Raw genomic sequence first — 14,830 nt, 5'->3', positions numbered from 1 at the left:
TTAATTTAAACAAGTTTTATTGCATTTATCTAGTGACCTCTACCCACTTGATAAATGATTCCAAGATCCAAATTCATATTAACTTGTGTACGGTGTGGCCGATTCATCCCTTATCAATATAATTCGGTGGATTAACGCTTTAATCGATTCTACTTTTAGAACTCTTGGTCGATAAAAAATTACATTAACATTTATCTTTAGCCCAAAACACATCTGACAAGGGCACGATGTAGCCGATTCATCCCTTATCAATACTTTTGTTGAGTTCAACCCAAATTTCGAATAAATGTATCCGTGATCCAAATCCACATTAACTTGGGCACGGTGTAGCCGATTCATCCCTTATCAACATGAATTCGGTGGATAGACATTTATCACCCACTTCCCCTACGTAACGAGGTTTATACCCCGGTGTGTCCTAGTGCACTCCCTCACAAAATAGGTTTTCATGGCTTCTACTTTTTGGTAAGGCTATGTCTCAATTGATTATTTTAGCGATAGGTCATGTCAATTTATTATCTATCACGTTTTAAGTGAACTAAAGCGGTGAACTACGATAATTATAATTGACACGGTCGATAAACTCGATTAAAAGATGATGCATGTTTTAGTTATGGCGATTTAGCGATGCATGCGACATATAAATAAAATGCAAAGCATAAATTAAATCCTTGTATGGCCTTCCTAAAATAGTAAATCTAATAAACTATTACAAATTTGGTAACCAACTCCATTGGTCCCTTGAACTTCGGTTTGGCACGCATCTCGAGGTAACACCGTCTTTAATGGATCGCCTTCTTGAGTGGCACCGTATTCAAGGAACTCCGGAATAAATAAATTACATAACAAATTACATAATTTCCTATTATACATTTGTAATTAAAATAAAATAAATCTATTAAATTACAAAACGGTGATACGAGATCACAATAAATTACAACCGAATCGATATTCCACATTTCGGGTAATACCAATTAAAAACTAAGGTCATACTAAGTAAAATCACATAATTCAAAAATTACATAAAATAAAATTATGACAATCATAAATAAAATGCAGCATTATAATATGTATGAACATGCCCAATTTTATGCTAAATCGCCTTTAAGGAGCCAATATCGTATATTAATCGGTTTTTACGGATTTGCGTGATTCAACCTTTTAAAATCACAATAAATTACATAAATTCATATTTATGTATTAGTTAATTACCCTAACCATCTTAGGACTCAAAATTAGTCTCCACTAACATTTGACAATAATTAACTTATATTTCTTAATATTGTTCATAAAAGGACTTAAAATTACAATAAAAGCCATAAACTTCAAATAAATCATAAAAATTTCAAATAAATTTGAAATTTGAAATTTAAACTCATGAACATTCTGGAAAAATACCATGACACTCATAATGTTCAGAAACTTAGGTAAAAAATTTCGAAATTCATCGAGGGAAAACAAGGTTGCGGTTTATCGGATTTATCAATTAACAACCATAAAAATATGAGAAAAAATATATTTATTAACTTTTCACTTTTAGATCTGAAATATATGATAAAATGCAACATGTGACATTTTTTCCTTAGTCATGAAGTATGTTTTAGCAATTTATACTAATTAAAGTCACTATTTATGTTATTTTTCATCAAAAATTCATAAATCATGCATAAAGACTTCATTATAGCCTATTATTTTACACACATCTTATAAATTGCATGTGACAACATACTAAATTTCTTTGACCAGATTCGAAATATTTCTCATATTAACCTATTTTGTCATTTAAATTCGATTTTATCATGAAAAATCTATATTTCGAGCATAAGAACTCATAAAATTATGAACATTTACAGGTCATCTAAATATAATATATGTGAAAACATATCCAAAAACCACTGGAAAAAATGAAGTTTAGATAATTTTAGTCCGAAAATGACATTTTTATCATAAAATCACATTTTAATGCCATTATTATATAAAATGAACAATAAAAATCCATAAATTAACCAAAATATCCTAAATACATTTTAGGACCAGAAACTTTAACATGCATAATTGATTTCGTGATATATCATAATAAACACAAATTTATAAGTTTTATATGTTAATCGTATAACTCGGAAAAACTATAACCGATTTGCATGCAAATAACCTAAGGCTCTTGATACCGCTTGTTAGAAATCTATATCTCATAATACTCGACATATTCTTATATGTTCCTTTTAATTTAGTCATAAAATTAATTATATCTTATGCATGCAAACATAAGTAAATATAGTGAAGAAATCATCATTCTTACATTGGAAATTTCGGATTATTGGGCACAAGTGAGTTCTCCTACTCACTTGTTCTTGAGCTCTCCTAATATTGATGAACAAAGGATTCAAGTATAGAATCCCTCCCAAGGAATAATACCCAAGTTAGCCTCTTAATAAAATTAATATTATTGATACTAGAACAATAATAATTTTGAATAAAATTGACCCAAAAATATTGTTTTTGGTCTCTTAATTTTCGATTTAAGAGAAGGGAGAAGAAGAAATAATTTATCTCTCTAAAACTCTATATTTTAGATGATGTTTGAATGAATAATACACTAAGATGCATATAGTGTATATTAGGCAAATTATAGAGAAAAACCCTTGGCTTTTCTCTATGACAAAACCGGGTAGGGTGGGGTGGTGTTGGCCAACGCATAATCAAGTTGCTCTTCACAAAAACTACTAGGTTTGCATGGCTAGCAATTAGGTAAATGATTATGTTTTCCACTTAAAATTAATCAACACAATATTTAGCCTAATACACCTCTTATTTCGGTCCATTTAACATAAAATGGATTCCATTTTATCTTTGTCAATTTGTCACATGTCACAAGTCATGTAAAATTGTTATGCATTTTTAACATATTAAAAATCAACGCATTAATAAAAATACGTCATGTACAAAATCGACTTTAGTAATTCATAATTACTTGTACAAAAATAACTTACCAATTATAAATCACAACATCTTGTATTTATAATGAATTATTCATTCTAATGCAATTGTTTCCTTAAACAATAATTTCATCTAACTAATAAAACAATTAGATCACTTAGACCGTCTCTAATTTAATCAAATTATAATGAGATACGTGAATATTACTTCCAAAATTGTCCGTCAATTTTAAGTAATTTAATTAACCCGTATCGTTATACGATCAATTAAATAATCAATTAAGAGTGTTACACTTTGGGTATGACCTAAGGGGATCAACTGATCACCACCGTCCCACGACAGTAATGTCAAACTCTAGTCAGCCAATCATTATCGATATGTGTGGACCATTTGACAGTAAAATATTACTTCCCACATGTATTCATAAAATGAGATTTAAACATGTAATCATCATGATCGACAGTTGTGATCGCATTATTGTCGGAGGACACATATTCCAACAATAACTGGTGACATTCATGACCGGTTTATTTTGGAATGTGAGTAGTACTCCTTATGAGACATGTTATATCAATATGCATAAATATGAACTTAATTTGTTTAATACATGTATGCATTCGGTTTGTGGTATGTTGACACATGTGGAAGAGGCCACCCCTTTATTCATTTTTCCGAAAAGACTCACACTGCCAGAAATAGCCTTTTTGTCCTATTAACTACATCCTATATCTACCTGCCCTTGTCAAGCTAGTAGTTTTAGTTTTTGGGCTTGTTACTTCATTTTTTGTTGCATATGCTCTTATTGAGATGATATTGGAAAAATGAGAAAGGAAAAGTTGAAAAGAAAGAAAAAAAAAGAAAAAACAAAACAAGAGAAACAGAAAAACAAAAAAAAAGAAAAAATCACATGATTGAATTTTCATTAGTTGGTGATTTTATATTCCCATGTTGCGATTAATATCATTTGGGGAATTAAGTTTGTATGGAGAATGTGTGATTTGTGCTTACTATTAGCACCGCTTTATCGTTTAATCTTGAGCAAGAAGTTGGAATGATTTATTAATTTGGTTCCCTTAGTTACTAGCTTGGCTTATAACTCTGTTTTTACCAAATTCATCTTGGCCCCTTCTTACCCATAGCCTCACATATCCAAATTGTATCCTCGGCATGTGTCAATGGTCTTTAATGGTTGGAATGCATATGTACGATTGTAGAGATTATTTTCATATTAGACTGCAGGCATGTTTTTATAGGTCGTAGTTTGGTTAGAGTCATTATAAAATTACTTCTTTCTATCTTTTACATATATTCACCTATGCTTATTTGTGTGATTTGAGCGACCCGTGAGAGTCCAATTTGATAAGTCTCTACGGTCAACAGTTTAACAATTTTTAACGACTACATAACTCGTTTGCATGATTCATATTACTAATTGATTGTTGATTTTTAGCATTAAACTAGTTTAGGCTTTGCAGTTTGCATTTAGCTCTGAGAATGAACGCGTTCCACTAGGCTTTAAGATAGAGTCTAGTTCTTGCTTGGGGACAAGCAAGGGTTTGGTTTGGGGAAGTTTGAAGCGTGTCCTAAATATGATGTTTTACACCCTATTTTACACGCATTTCAGAGCTCAATTATGTAGTTTATGCTACGATTTTCCCTATTTCCGTCTACTTTTGTGTTTTTTGTGTAATATTGCAGAAATGGGAAGAATGCAGCGGAAAATGAGCTGAATCCGTCCCCGAGTACTAGGCATAGGACCTGACGTGAAGTAAAGACTCGGAAAGCAAACTTGGTGCGCGTATCGAGGCCTGGAAGATAAATTTACGAGGCTTTTGGAGCAAAGTACCTGTTGAAGCAGTCGATCGACTGATGCCCTTAGTCGATCGACCAGAGCACGATTCCTAAATCAAATCAGAAGCTATTGTTCAGCGCATGTTTGTCGATCGACTGGTCCTAGTGGTCGATCGACCACACAACGACTCTGACGCAAATTAAAGATGGGAGTTAGAAGCCCAATTGTAATTAGGTTTTTAGGAATAAGAGTCAAGCTACACTCCTATATAACGTGAACCTATGTCTCAGAATGAGCATCGATTTTTTAGGTTTTCAATATCAAGTTTTTAGCATCAAATTTAGTTAATAAACATTCAATAAAATTAGCTTTATTTTCGTTAATAAAGTTCGTGCTTTCGGATTCTTCTTCCTGCTTTCGTTCAGTAATTTTGATTCCTTGATTTCAGTTTGCTTTTATTCATTCATAGATTAGGATTGCATAGAGTAGTTTCCCAAAGCCTTATTTCGTTTATGTAACTTATTTGCTTAGTTTTTTTAATCATGCATCCAATTTCGTTAATTGTTAATTTCGTTGTTGTTATAAATTCTATCATGAGTAGCTAAACCTCTCGTTCTAAGATGTAGGGGACTTGTAGTTTAGGCGGCGTAGAATTCGTAAACCTGATTCGAGTCTTGGTCGATCGACTGAGCCCGTTGGTCGATCGACCACTTCACGTAAGATCAGCTACGTTTTAGTTGATTAATTTGCTTAATTTGACAAATCGAGTGCACGCAACTAGTTGAATACTTAGTAATTGACCGACCCATTAGATCGAAAGATAGGGGAGGAAATTAGACTACCAATTGAAACGACTAAATTATACTGAGATCGAAAGATAGGTAAAATTTAGGCTTTTAAGAATCACTTTTCAGGGCGAGAGTCAGTACTAGTGATACTGAGGGACCCATAGCTAGATCGAAAGATGCTACCTGTTAAGAATGGACCGAGAGGACTTCTTATTTTCCCGTCTTACGTGATTATTTCAGACTTACCTAGGATCTTTGCAATCGAAACTACAAAGTGAACCGACCATCTTAGCATCCTTTTAATATTTGATTTCATCTATTTTCTTTAATTGCTCATTTATTTGCTTTAGTTTAGTTTTAATTTTATTGCCTTTAGTTATAGAATCATTCAAATCAAACCCCCCCAAAACTGTTACTTTAGACTTAAATTAGACAACTTTAAATTGCTTGCCTCCTTGTGGTTCGACCCTGACTGCCACTATCTATAGTAGTAGTTTGGATTATAAATTTTATTTTTGATACTTTACGACGGTATCAAATTTTGGCGTCGTTGCTGGGGAGGCAATTGTTTAATTTTTAGTTGTTTTTATTTTAGTCTTTTTCTTAGTTTAAGGGACATCTGTTCCTTAAACTGTTCTCATATTCTACTTGTAGTTTCCTCTTATGCGCAGGTCACAGGGTGGTGAATTACTACCGTTAGATCCTGAGATCGAGAAGACTTTGCGTGAGTTGAGACGATCATCTAGAGTATTGCCGATAGAGGAAGAGGTGAGTACTCTGTCCAGTTATTACGAGAACGAGTTATTTGAGGAGGATCCACCTTCATCTCCTATTTCTACTTCTTCAGTTGAGACCGTTACATCTCCAGATATGGCTGAAGAAGCAAGTATAGCTTGTCACTCCGAGCCAAAAGCTGAGAATCTCTAAAAGGGATTCGCGTTGCCAGCTGGGACGGATAGAAACTTCGAAGCAAAACCGTCCTACATTAACTTGGTTGAGAGAAACCAATTTGGGGGAGCTGCGAATGAAGATGCAGCTAAACATATGTAGATACTCATTGATTACTATTGTTCCATACCCCCACCAGCGGGTGTGACCTAGGACCAGATAAAAGAGACGATGTTCATATTCTCGCTTCGTGATGCTGCTAGGGAGTGGTACCGAGATCTTGATCGAGCTGCTAATGGGATTACTGATTGGAATTCGCTAGCTCTAGCATTTTATAAAAAAATATTTCTCTGCATCGAAGACCAATGCGATTAGAGCTCAGATCACAAGCTTTAGACAGGGTTCTGATGAGGATTTTCATGAGGCATGGGTCTGTTTCAAGAGACTGGTGCGATCTATTCCGTACCATGGGTTCGAGCAAGGGTTCCTGTGTAATCAATTCTATAATGGGATTTATGATTATCAGAGGGCTATCCTGGATGTTGCAGCCAATGAAAGATTCTAGAAGAATAGTGGAGAGACTAAGGGGAGGAAGATTATTGAAGATATGGCCACCCATAAAGCTGAGCATGGGAATTCTAGAGGGAATCAGAGAAGTGAAGCTGAATCTCCTACTACAGCTGCAATAGACGCCCTTACTGCGAGATTCGACAAGTTAGATTTTAAGGGATCCCAAAAAGGTGGGATATATAAAGTTAATGCAGTTTCAGACGGTCCCTTTACATGTAAAAGATGTGGAGGAGAAGGACATGTTTCGGAGTTCTGTTCTAGTTCGAATGAAACATGTGCTGCCTTTCAACATTTTAGGCAGACTGGTGCTTATCCCGATCCCTCTAATGTCAACCCCAATTTGAGGTGAAATAACCAGAATGTTCTTAATCTAGGTCCACCACAGCAGCAGCAGCAACAAAAATATGTGCCCCCTCATAAGCAGCAGTAGCAGTATCAAAAGCCTCCATATGTGCTTCAGCAGCAACAATTTCAAAGTTCTGATATTTCCGAATTGAAAAACATGGTTCAGAATTTATCGGGTTTGCTGTAAAAGGAGTCTCTAGCTAGAGAGACTTCTACAAAAATGTTGGAGAGGCAAATTGCCCAATTGGCAAGCAAAAGTGCAACTAGAGCACCGGGGCAATTACCGTCGCAGACGGATCAAAAAGGGACTCTAAATACGATGACTTTGAGGAGTGGGACTACCCTTTATGGGCCCACTATGGTCGAAGATGTTACTGAAAAAGATGAGGCGGAACCGAGTAAGAAAAAGGCTGGAATGAACAGTAGCAAGAAAAAGACGATCAGCAGGTGTATCAGTCGATCGACTGACACACCTGGTCGATCGACCGCATCTGGTGAACAGTGGTGAGCCTGTAACAAAATAGAAACTTTGAGCAACAGTGCAGTTGGTCGATCGACTGATCACTATGGTCGATCAACCAGCTCGGGTAATAGTAAAGTTTCTGATCCTGAGGAAGCCAGTCGATCGACTGAAGATACATCTGATTGTTAACCTTTTCGTCCGCCAATGCCAGATAACTTGAGGGACTACTTATTTTGGGGTACGACGACTCCGAAATTATCGAGGCGAGATACAAATGCTGATGGGTCAGTTCCGGTTCCAAAGTATGACCCTACGACGGTTAATGGTTTGTTCCTGAGACGGTCTGAAGAAGGTTCGAGCTACAACAAAGACAAAGTAGTGGATTTTCAGCCTAAGTCCACTAATGCCGGTATGAGAGACCTAGAGGAGAGGGCTAAGTTGCTTCTTACAGCCCCTTAACCATAGAGATTGGTGCCGACAAAGGAACAGGTATCGTTTAACAAGTTTAATGATGTTATTCGTAGTTTAAATGTGCAAGTTCCTTTCCTAGAATTAGTTAATCAAGTGCCTGCTTATATGAAATTTATGAAGCAGCTGTTGTCTAAAAAGAAGTCACTTGATCTTTTTGTGCAACTGGTCGCACTAACTGAGGAGTCATCTTCCTATTTGACTAATACTGCACCTCATAAGCTAGAAGACCCAGGTAGTCTTTCAGTCCCATGTAATATTGACACCTTTTCTATTGAGAAGGCATTGTGTGACCTAGGGGCCAGTATTAGTGTTATGCCATTGAGTCTTTCTAAGAAATTGAGATTGACTAGGATTGTAATTACAAACATGATAGTGCAGATAGCTGATCGTTCTGCGGTCCAGCCTATAGGAGTCTTAGAGGACATTCCTGTGTAAATACGAAAGTTCTTTTTCCCAGTTGACTTTATTGTGCTAGATATACCCGAGGATGCTCACATTCCTATCATTTTGGGTAGACCATTTCTGCACAGTGCTGGTGCAGTTATAGATGTTGGCTCAGGGACGTTGACCTTTAAGGTAGGAAAACAATCCATTGTTTTTGCCCAACCCTATAAGAAGAAGGATGCTATGTACCCAGTAAATTGAAATGTAGTTAAATCTTATGTTGCGTTGCCTGATATGCCTGTCCCTATGCCAAATTCTGCTATAACACCTCCGCCCAAATTGGGAGCAAATTGGAGGAAGATCCTTCTGTTTTGACTGTTGCAGGAGCTGGGTTGGAAAATATAGAGCCGCATGTTGCTCCAGTTGTGAGAGAGCCCATTGTGCAGAGAGGCGGTCTAGGGTGTATGAGCTATGCAACTGATGAGGAGCCTGACGAGGAGCCTGATGAGGAGCCGGATGAGGAGCCAGTCAAAGTGACGGAGTCCGATTTGGATTTTGATGAGCCAGACGATGTTGGCGATTGGGAAGATGTTAGAGATGTTGATCCGTTGAGTTCTGCGGATATTGGAGTTGTTAGGAGTGAAACTAAGAGGATGAGCACTGTAGAGGCTACTTCTTGTAGCCAGAGGCCGATCAAGTGGGCCATTCCGTGGCCATTTTTTATCAACTATTAGTTGATCAAATCCTTTTAAAACAATTTATTTACTAATTTTTTTTTTGTTAGACTATTTATTGTTTTGTTTGCCCGAGACTTTGCTTTAATTGGTTTGCTTAGGATTTCTTTAGACTATAGAATTTTCATTTGGGTAGCGCAATTTTGGGCGCTGTATTTATGTGCAATTGCAGGTTATTAGACCAACTTAACTCAATTCATTGAGTTAATTCGAAGAAAAGAGGCAGAATCGTCAGGTATGCCGGTCGATCGTTGGACCCCCTGGTCGATCGGCGATGCTGAGAGGATTCCGAGAGGCCTTTGTTCCCAGGTGCTCGTCGATCGATCGATACCTTTGGTCGATCGACCACCTCCGTCTTTGATTCCCTTTTATTCTATTCTTATTCTTTTGCACATATTTCTCGTTCCTTAGTTGTTTTCTCGGAATTATGCGCGGTACTTTTGTGTTTTCAGGTACCTTATGGTAGCACTGCTGGCTACTGAAACCTCCTAGCTCACGCTGGTTTGGGGAAGTTTCCTTTTGCTGCGCTTAAAGTCTTATGATTTCCCCATGTCTCCTTCATGTCTTTTCAGTTAATATTGTCGCAAATTCCCATTTCCCTTGATTATTTTCTCATATGATTTTGCACAATGAGGGCATTGTGTGATTTGGTTTGGGGAAGGGTTTTGTGTTTCATTCATTCTGTTTTGCATTCACGTTTAAATTTTTGTCTTGCATTGTTGTTTATTTTCCTCTTATATACAGAAAACCCAAAAAATTTGAAAAATTCAAAAATTCAAAAAATTTACACGTTTATTTTAGCATGTAGGTCGAGACGGAACGGTAGTAGTTCAATGATGACATTGCATTTTCATCTGTTTACGCCTAAGCCGTGCTCATTGACATGTTATTAGTAGAGTCTTAGTGCATATCTACGAGTTTTCGTTAATTTATTCCCTGAATCTTGAGACTTGACTTAGATTTTTAGGAAACTGCATTATATTCTGAGTTATACTCCTTATGAGACATGTTATATCAATATGCATAAATATGAACTTAATCTGCTTAATACCTGTATGTATTCGGTTTGTGGTATGTTGACACATGTGGAAGAGGCCACCCCTTTATTCATTTTTCCCAAAAGACTCACACTGCCAGAAATAGCCTTTTTGTCCAATTAACTACATCTTATATTTAGCATGCCCTTGTCAAGCTAGTAGTTTTAGTTTTTGGGATGGTTACTTCATTTTTGGTTGCATATGCTCTTATTGAGATGATATTGGAAAGATGAGAAAGGAAAAGTTGAAAAGAAAGAAAAAAAAAGAAAAAAAAAAGAAAAGGGGAAGAGAAAAGAGAAAGAGAAAAAAGAAAAAAGAGAAAATCACATGATTGAATTTTCATTAGTTGGTGATTTTATATTCCCATGTTGCGATTAATATCATTTGGGGAATTAAGTTTGAATGGAGAATGTGAGATTTGTGCTTACTATTAGCACCGCTTTATCGTTTAATCTTGAGCAAGAAGTTGGAATGATTTATTAATTTGGTTCCTTTAGTTACTAGCTTGGCTTATAACTCTGTTTTTACCAAATTCGTCTTAGCCCCTTCTTACCCATAGCCTCACATATCCAAATTGTATCCTCGGCATGTGTCAATGGTCTTTAATGGTTGGAATGCATATGTACGGTTGTAGAGATTATTTTCATATTAGACTGCAGGCATGTTTTTATAGGTCGTAGTTAGGTGAGCGTCATTACAAAATTACTTCTTTCTATCTTTTACATATATTCACCTATGCTTATTTGTGTGATTTGAGCGACCCGTAAGAGTCCAATTTGATAAGTCTCTACGGTCAACAGTTTAGCAATTTTTAACGACTACATAACTCATTTGCATGATTCATATTACTAATTGATTGTTGATTTTTAGCATTAAACTGGTTTAGGCTTTGCAGTTTGCATTTAGCTCTGAGAATGAACAAGTTCCACTAGGCTTTAAGATCGAGTCTAGTTCTTGCTTGGGTACAAGAAAGGGTTTGGTTTGGGAAGTTTGATGCGTGTCCTAAATATGATGTTTTACACCCTATTTTACACGCATTTCAGAGCTCAATTATGTAGTTTATGCTACTATTTTCCCTATTTCCGTCTACTTTCATGTTTTTTGTGTAATATTGCAGAAATTTGAAGAATGCAGTGGAAAATAAGCTGAATCCGTTCCCGGGTAGTAGGCATAGGACCTGACATGAAGTAAAGATTCGGGAAGCGAACTTGGTGCGCGTATCGAGGCCTGAAAGACAAATTTACGAGGCTTTTGGAGCAAAGTACCTGTTGAAGCAGTCGATCGACTGATGCCCTTAGTCGATCTACCAGAACACGAATCCTAAATCAAATCAGAAGCTACTGTTTAGTGAATCTTGGTCGATCGACTGGTCGTAGTGGTCGATCGACCACACAGCAACTCTGACGCAAATTAAAGACGAGAGTTAGAAGCCCAATTGTTATTAGGTTTTTAGGAATAAGAGTCACGCTATACTCCTATATAACGTGAACCTATGTTTCAGAATGAGCATCGAATTTTTAGGTTTTCAATATCAAGTTTTTAGCAACAGATTTCATAGATTAGAATTTAGTTAATAAACATTCAATACAATTAACTTTATTTTCGTTAATAAGTTCGTGCTTTCGGATTCTTCTTCCTGCTTTCATTCGGCAATTCTGATTCCTTGATTTCAGTTTGCTTTTATTCATTCATAGATTAGGATTGCATAGAGTAGTTTCCCAAAGCCTTATTTCGTTTATGTAACTTATTTGCTTAGTTTATTTAATCATGCATCCAATTTCATTAATTGTTAATTTCGTTGTTGTTATAAATTTTATCATGAGTAGCTAAACCCCTCGTGCTAAGATGTAGGGGATCTGTAGTGTAGGCGGCGTAGAATTCGTAAACCTGATTCGAGTATTGGTCGATCGACTGAGCCCGTTGGTCGATCGACCACTTCACGTAAGATCAGCTCCGTTTTAGTTGATTAATTTGCTTAATTTGACAAATCGAGTGCACATGACTAGTTGAATACTTAGTAATTGACCGACCCATTAGATCGAAAGATAGGGGAGGGAATTAGACTACCAATTGAAATGACTAAATTATACTGAGATCGAAAGATACATAAAATTTAGGCTTTTAAGAATCACTTTTCAGGGCGAGAGTCACTACTAGTGATACTTAGGGACCTGTAGCTAGATCGAAAGATGCTACCTGTTAAGAATGGACCGAGAGGACTTCTTATTTTCCCGTCTTACGTGATTATTTCAGACTTACCTAGGATACTGCCATCGAAACTACAGTGAACCGACCATCTTAGCATCCTTTTAATATTTGATTTCATCTATTTTCTTTAATTGCTCATTTATTTGCTTTAATTTAGTTTTAATTTATTGCCTTTAGTTATAGAACCATTCAAATCAAACCCCCCCAAAACTGTTACTTTAGATTAAATTAGACAACTTTAAATTGTTTGCCTCCTTGTGGTTCATCCCTGACTGCCACTATCTATAGTAGTAGTTTGGATTATAAATTTTATTTTTGATACTCTACGACGGTATCATCAAGCTAGGGTACCTTTTTCCTCAATCGTTATTTACTTTTGTCAAGAATAGACTCCCTATGGTGTTAGAAACATTGGAGGATCGCGGAATTCCCCTTCTTGCCTAGACAAGAACAAGGGTCGTCCCCTCTCTACCATGCACAAAAGTGGATACGATGGAAAAGGGATCAATAGATTTTGAGTTTCATTTTGGGAGTTTGCTTTTTTTGTTGTTTTTCCCCCCAATTTCTTGTGGCATATAACATTTGAGAACACTTTCTTTTTGCCATCTCTTTTGATTTTTGGCATTTCAATACTTGACAACTTTTCAACTTTTGCATTTTCTTTTGAACATTTTCAAAGTCACCTCAATTAGTAACGAGGGTGCCTTATATTTGAAGCATAGGAGTTTTTATTTTTGGTACTCCTCTTTTCTTTTGATGCAATGCGTGCAAACTTTTTGATTTTTCATTTAATTTCTTGAACTCAAATTTTGAACAATTTTTGTGCCCATTCCCTTTGATGATAAAATGTATGGTAGAATGTGGATGAAGGATGGTTGCATGGTTTAAGGGTCATTTTGGAATAAACGGTAGCCAAGGAGTTATCACACCACAAGATACTCTTGACTAGGCCTTAATCCATGGGTCAAAGGATACTACCATGACACATCCTAGGGTGTTTTACAAGTATTCTAACAAGCATAGTCTTAAGAAGAAAAAGCATCTACTAGGGCCAATATACACTTGTCAAGCTTCCCAAATAGACGGTTTCACAAAAATTTTCTAACATGCAAACTACATGCCATGATGCAACTAACATTTATCTATCCTAATGCATATGCTTCTACCAACTAATATGCCAAATAATATAAATGCATGTCCTAAATTCACATTGTTTATACCGCATCTATCAAAATAAAGTCACATAGTCATTAACATAAAGAGGAAAAAGGAGATTGGAAAAATCATATCATGCGGTCTTCAATATCCTCTTGTCTCGGATGTGGCGTAGTCAATCAATGTGAATAAGGATGAACAAACAAACAAACAAACAAACAAACAAACAAACAAACAAACAAACAAGTATATACAATGTATGCAATTCTAAACTATTAAAGGAAAATGAACATGTTTTTGGATTTTTAAATTTTTTTCAAATTTTTATGGTTTTTTATGATTAATGAAAGAAAGACATGTTTTTGTATTTTTCGAAATTTTTCAATTTTTATGCATTTTTGGAATATAAATTCCCATCCCCCACTTTATTTTGGACATTGTCCTCAATGTACATGTAGGAGTAGGAATGAAAAGGAAATACATGTTTTTGGGTATTTTGATTTTTTTTTTGAAATAAAGTACAAATGCAATGATATGATATGAATGAAACCATGCTCTAACTAAATGCAATTATATATGATACATATATATATAACAAATGAATGCAATCTACACTATACTAGATGATGCATGTTTTCTATTAAACTATGGTCACTTATGATCAAACCTCCCCAAACCGATTTAAACACTATCTCTAGTGTAGAAATGAATAGGTTTGGTCATTAGTGACTATGCATGAATTCTAGTCTATATGCAACTATCTATATGAATCATGTGAGATATATTACAATGCAACTATACTATACGAACTTACTAATGTAAATGCAATATGAGATATAATACAAATGCAAGCTAAATGTATATGTATATAACTAAATGCAAGTGTAAATCAAATGCAAAGTCAAAGGAAAGGATATCTTACAAATGGTGGTTTAAGGGAGGACTCCACCAAACTAGTTTGAATTGTTGAAATTCTTTTGCTTTGTCCATAGAGCTCAAGGCTCTTAGAAGAAGATCAAAAGCTTGTGAACAAGCTCCAAATAAGAATAAGTATGGGT

The sequence above is a fragment of the Silene latifolia genome, chromosome Y (genome assembly GCF_048544455.1).
Source record: "Silene latifolia isolate original U9 population chromosome Y, ASM4854445v1, whole genome shotgun sequence".
Classification (NCBI taxonomy): domain Eukaryota; kingdom Viridiplantae; phylum Streptophyta; class Magnoliopsida; order Caryophyllales; family Caryophyllaceae; genus Silene; species Silene latifolia.
The sequence above is the reverse complement of the archived record's forward strand: the minus strand, read 5'-3'. Positions refer to the sequence as shown.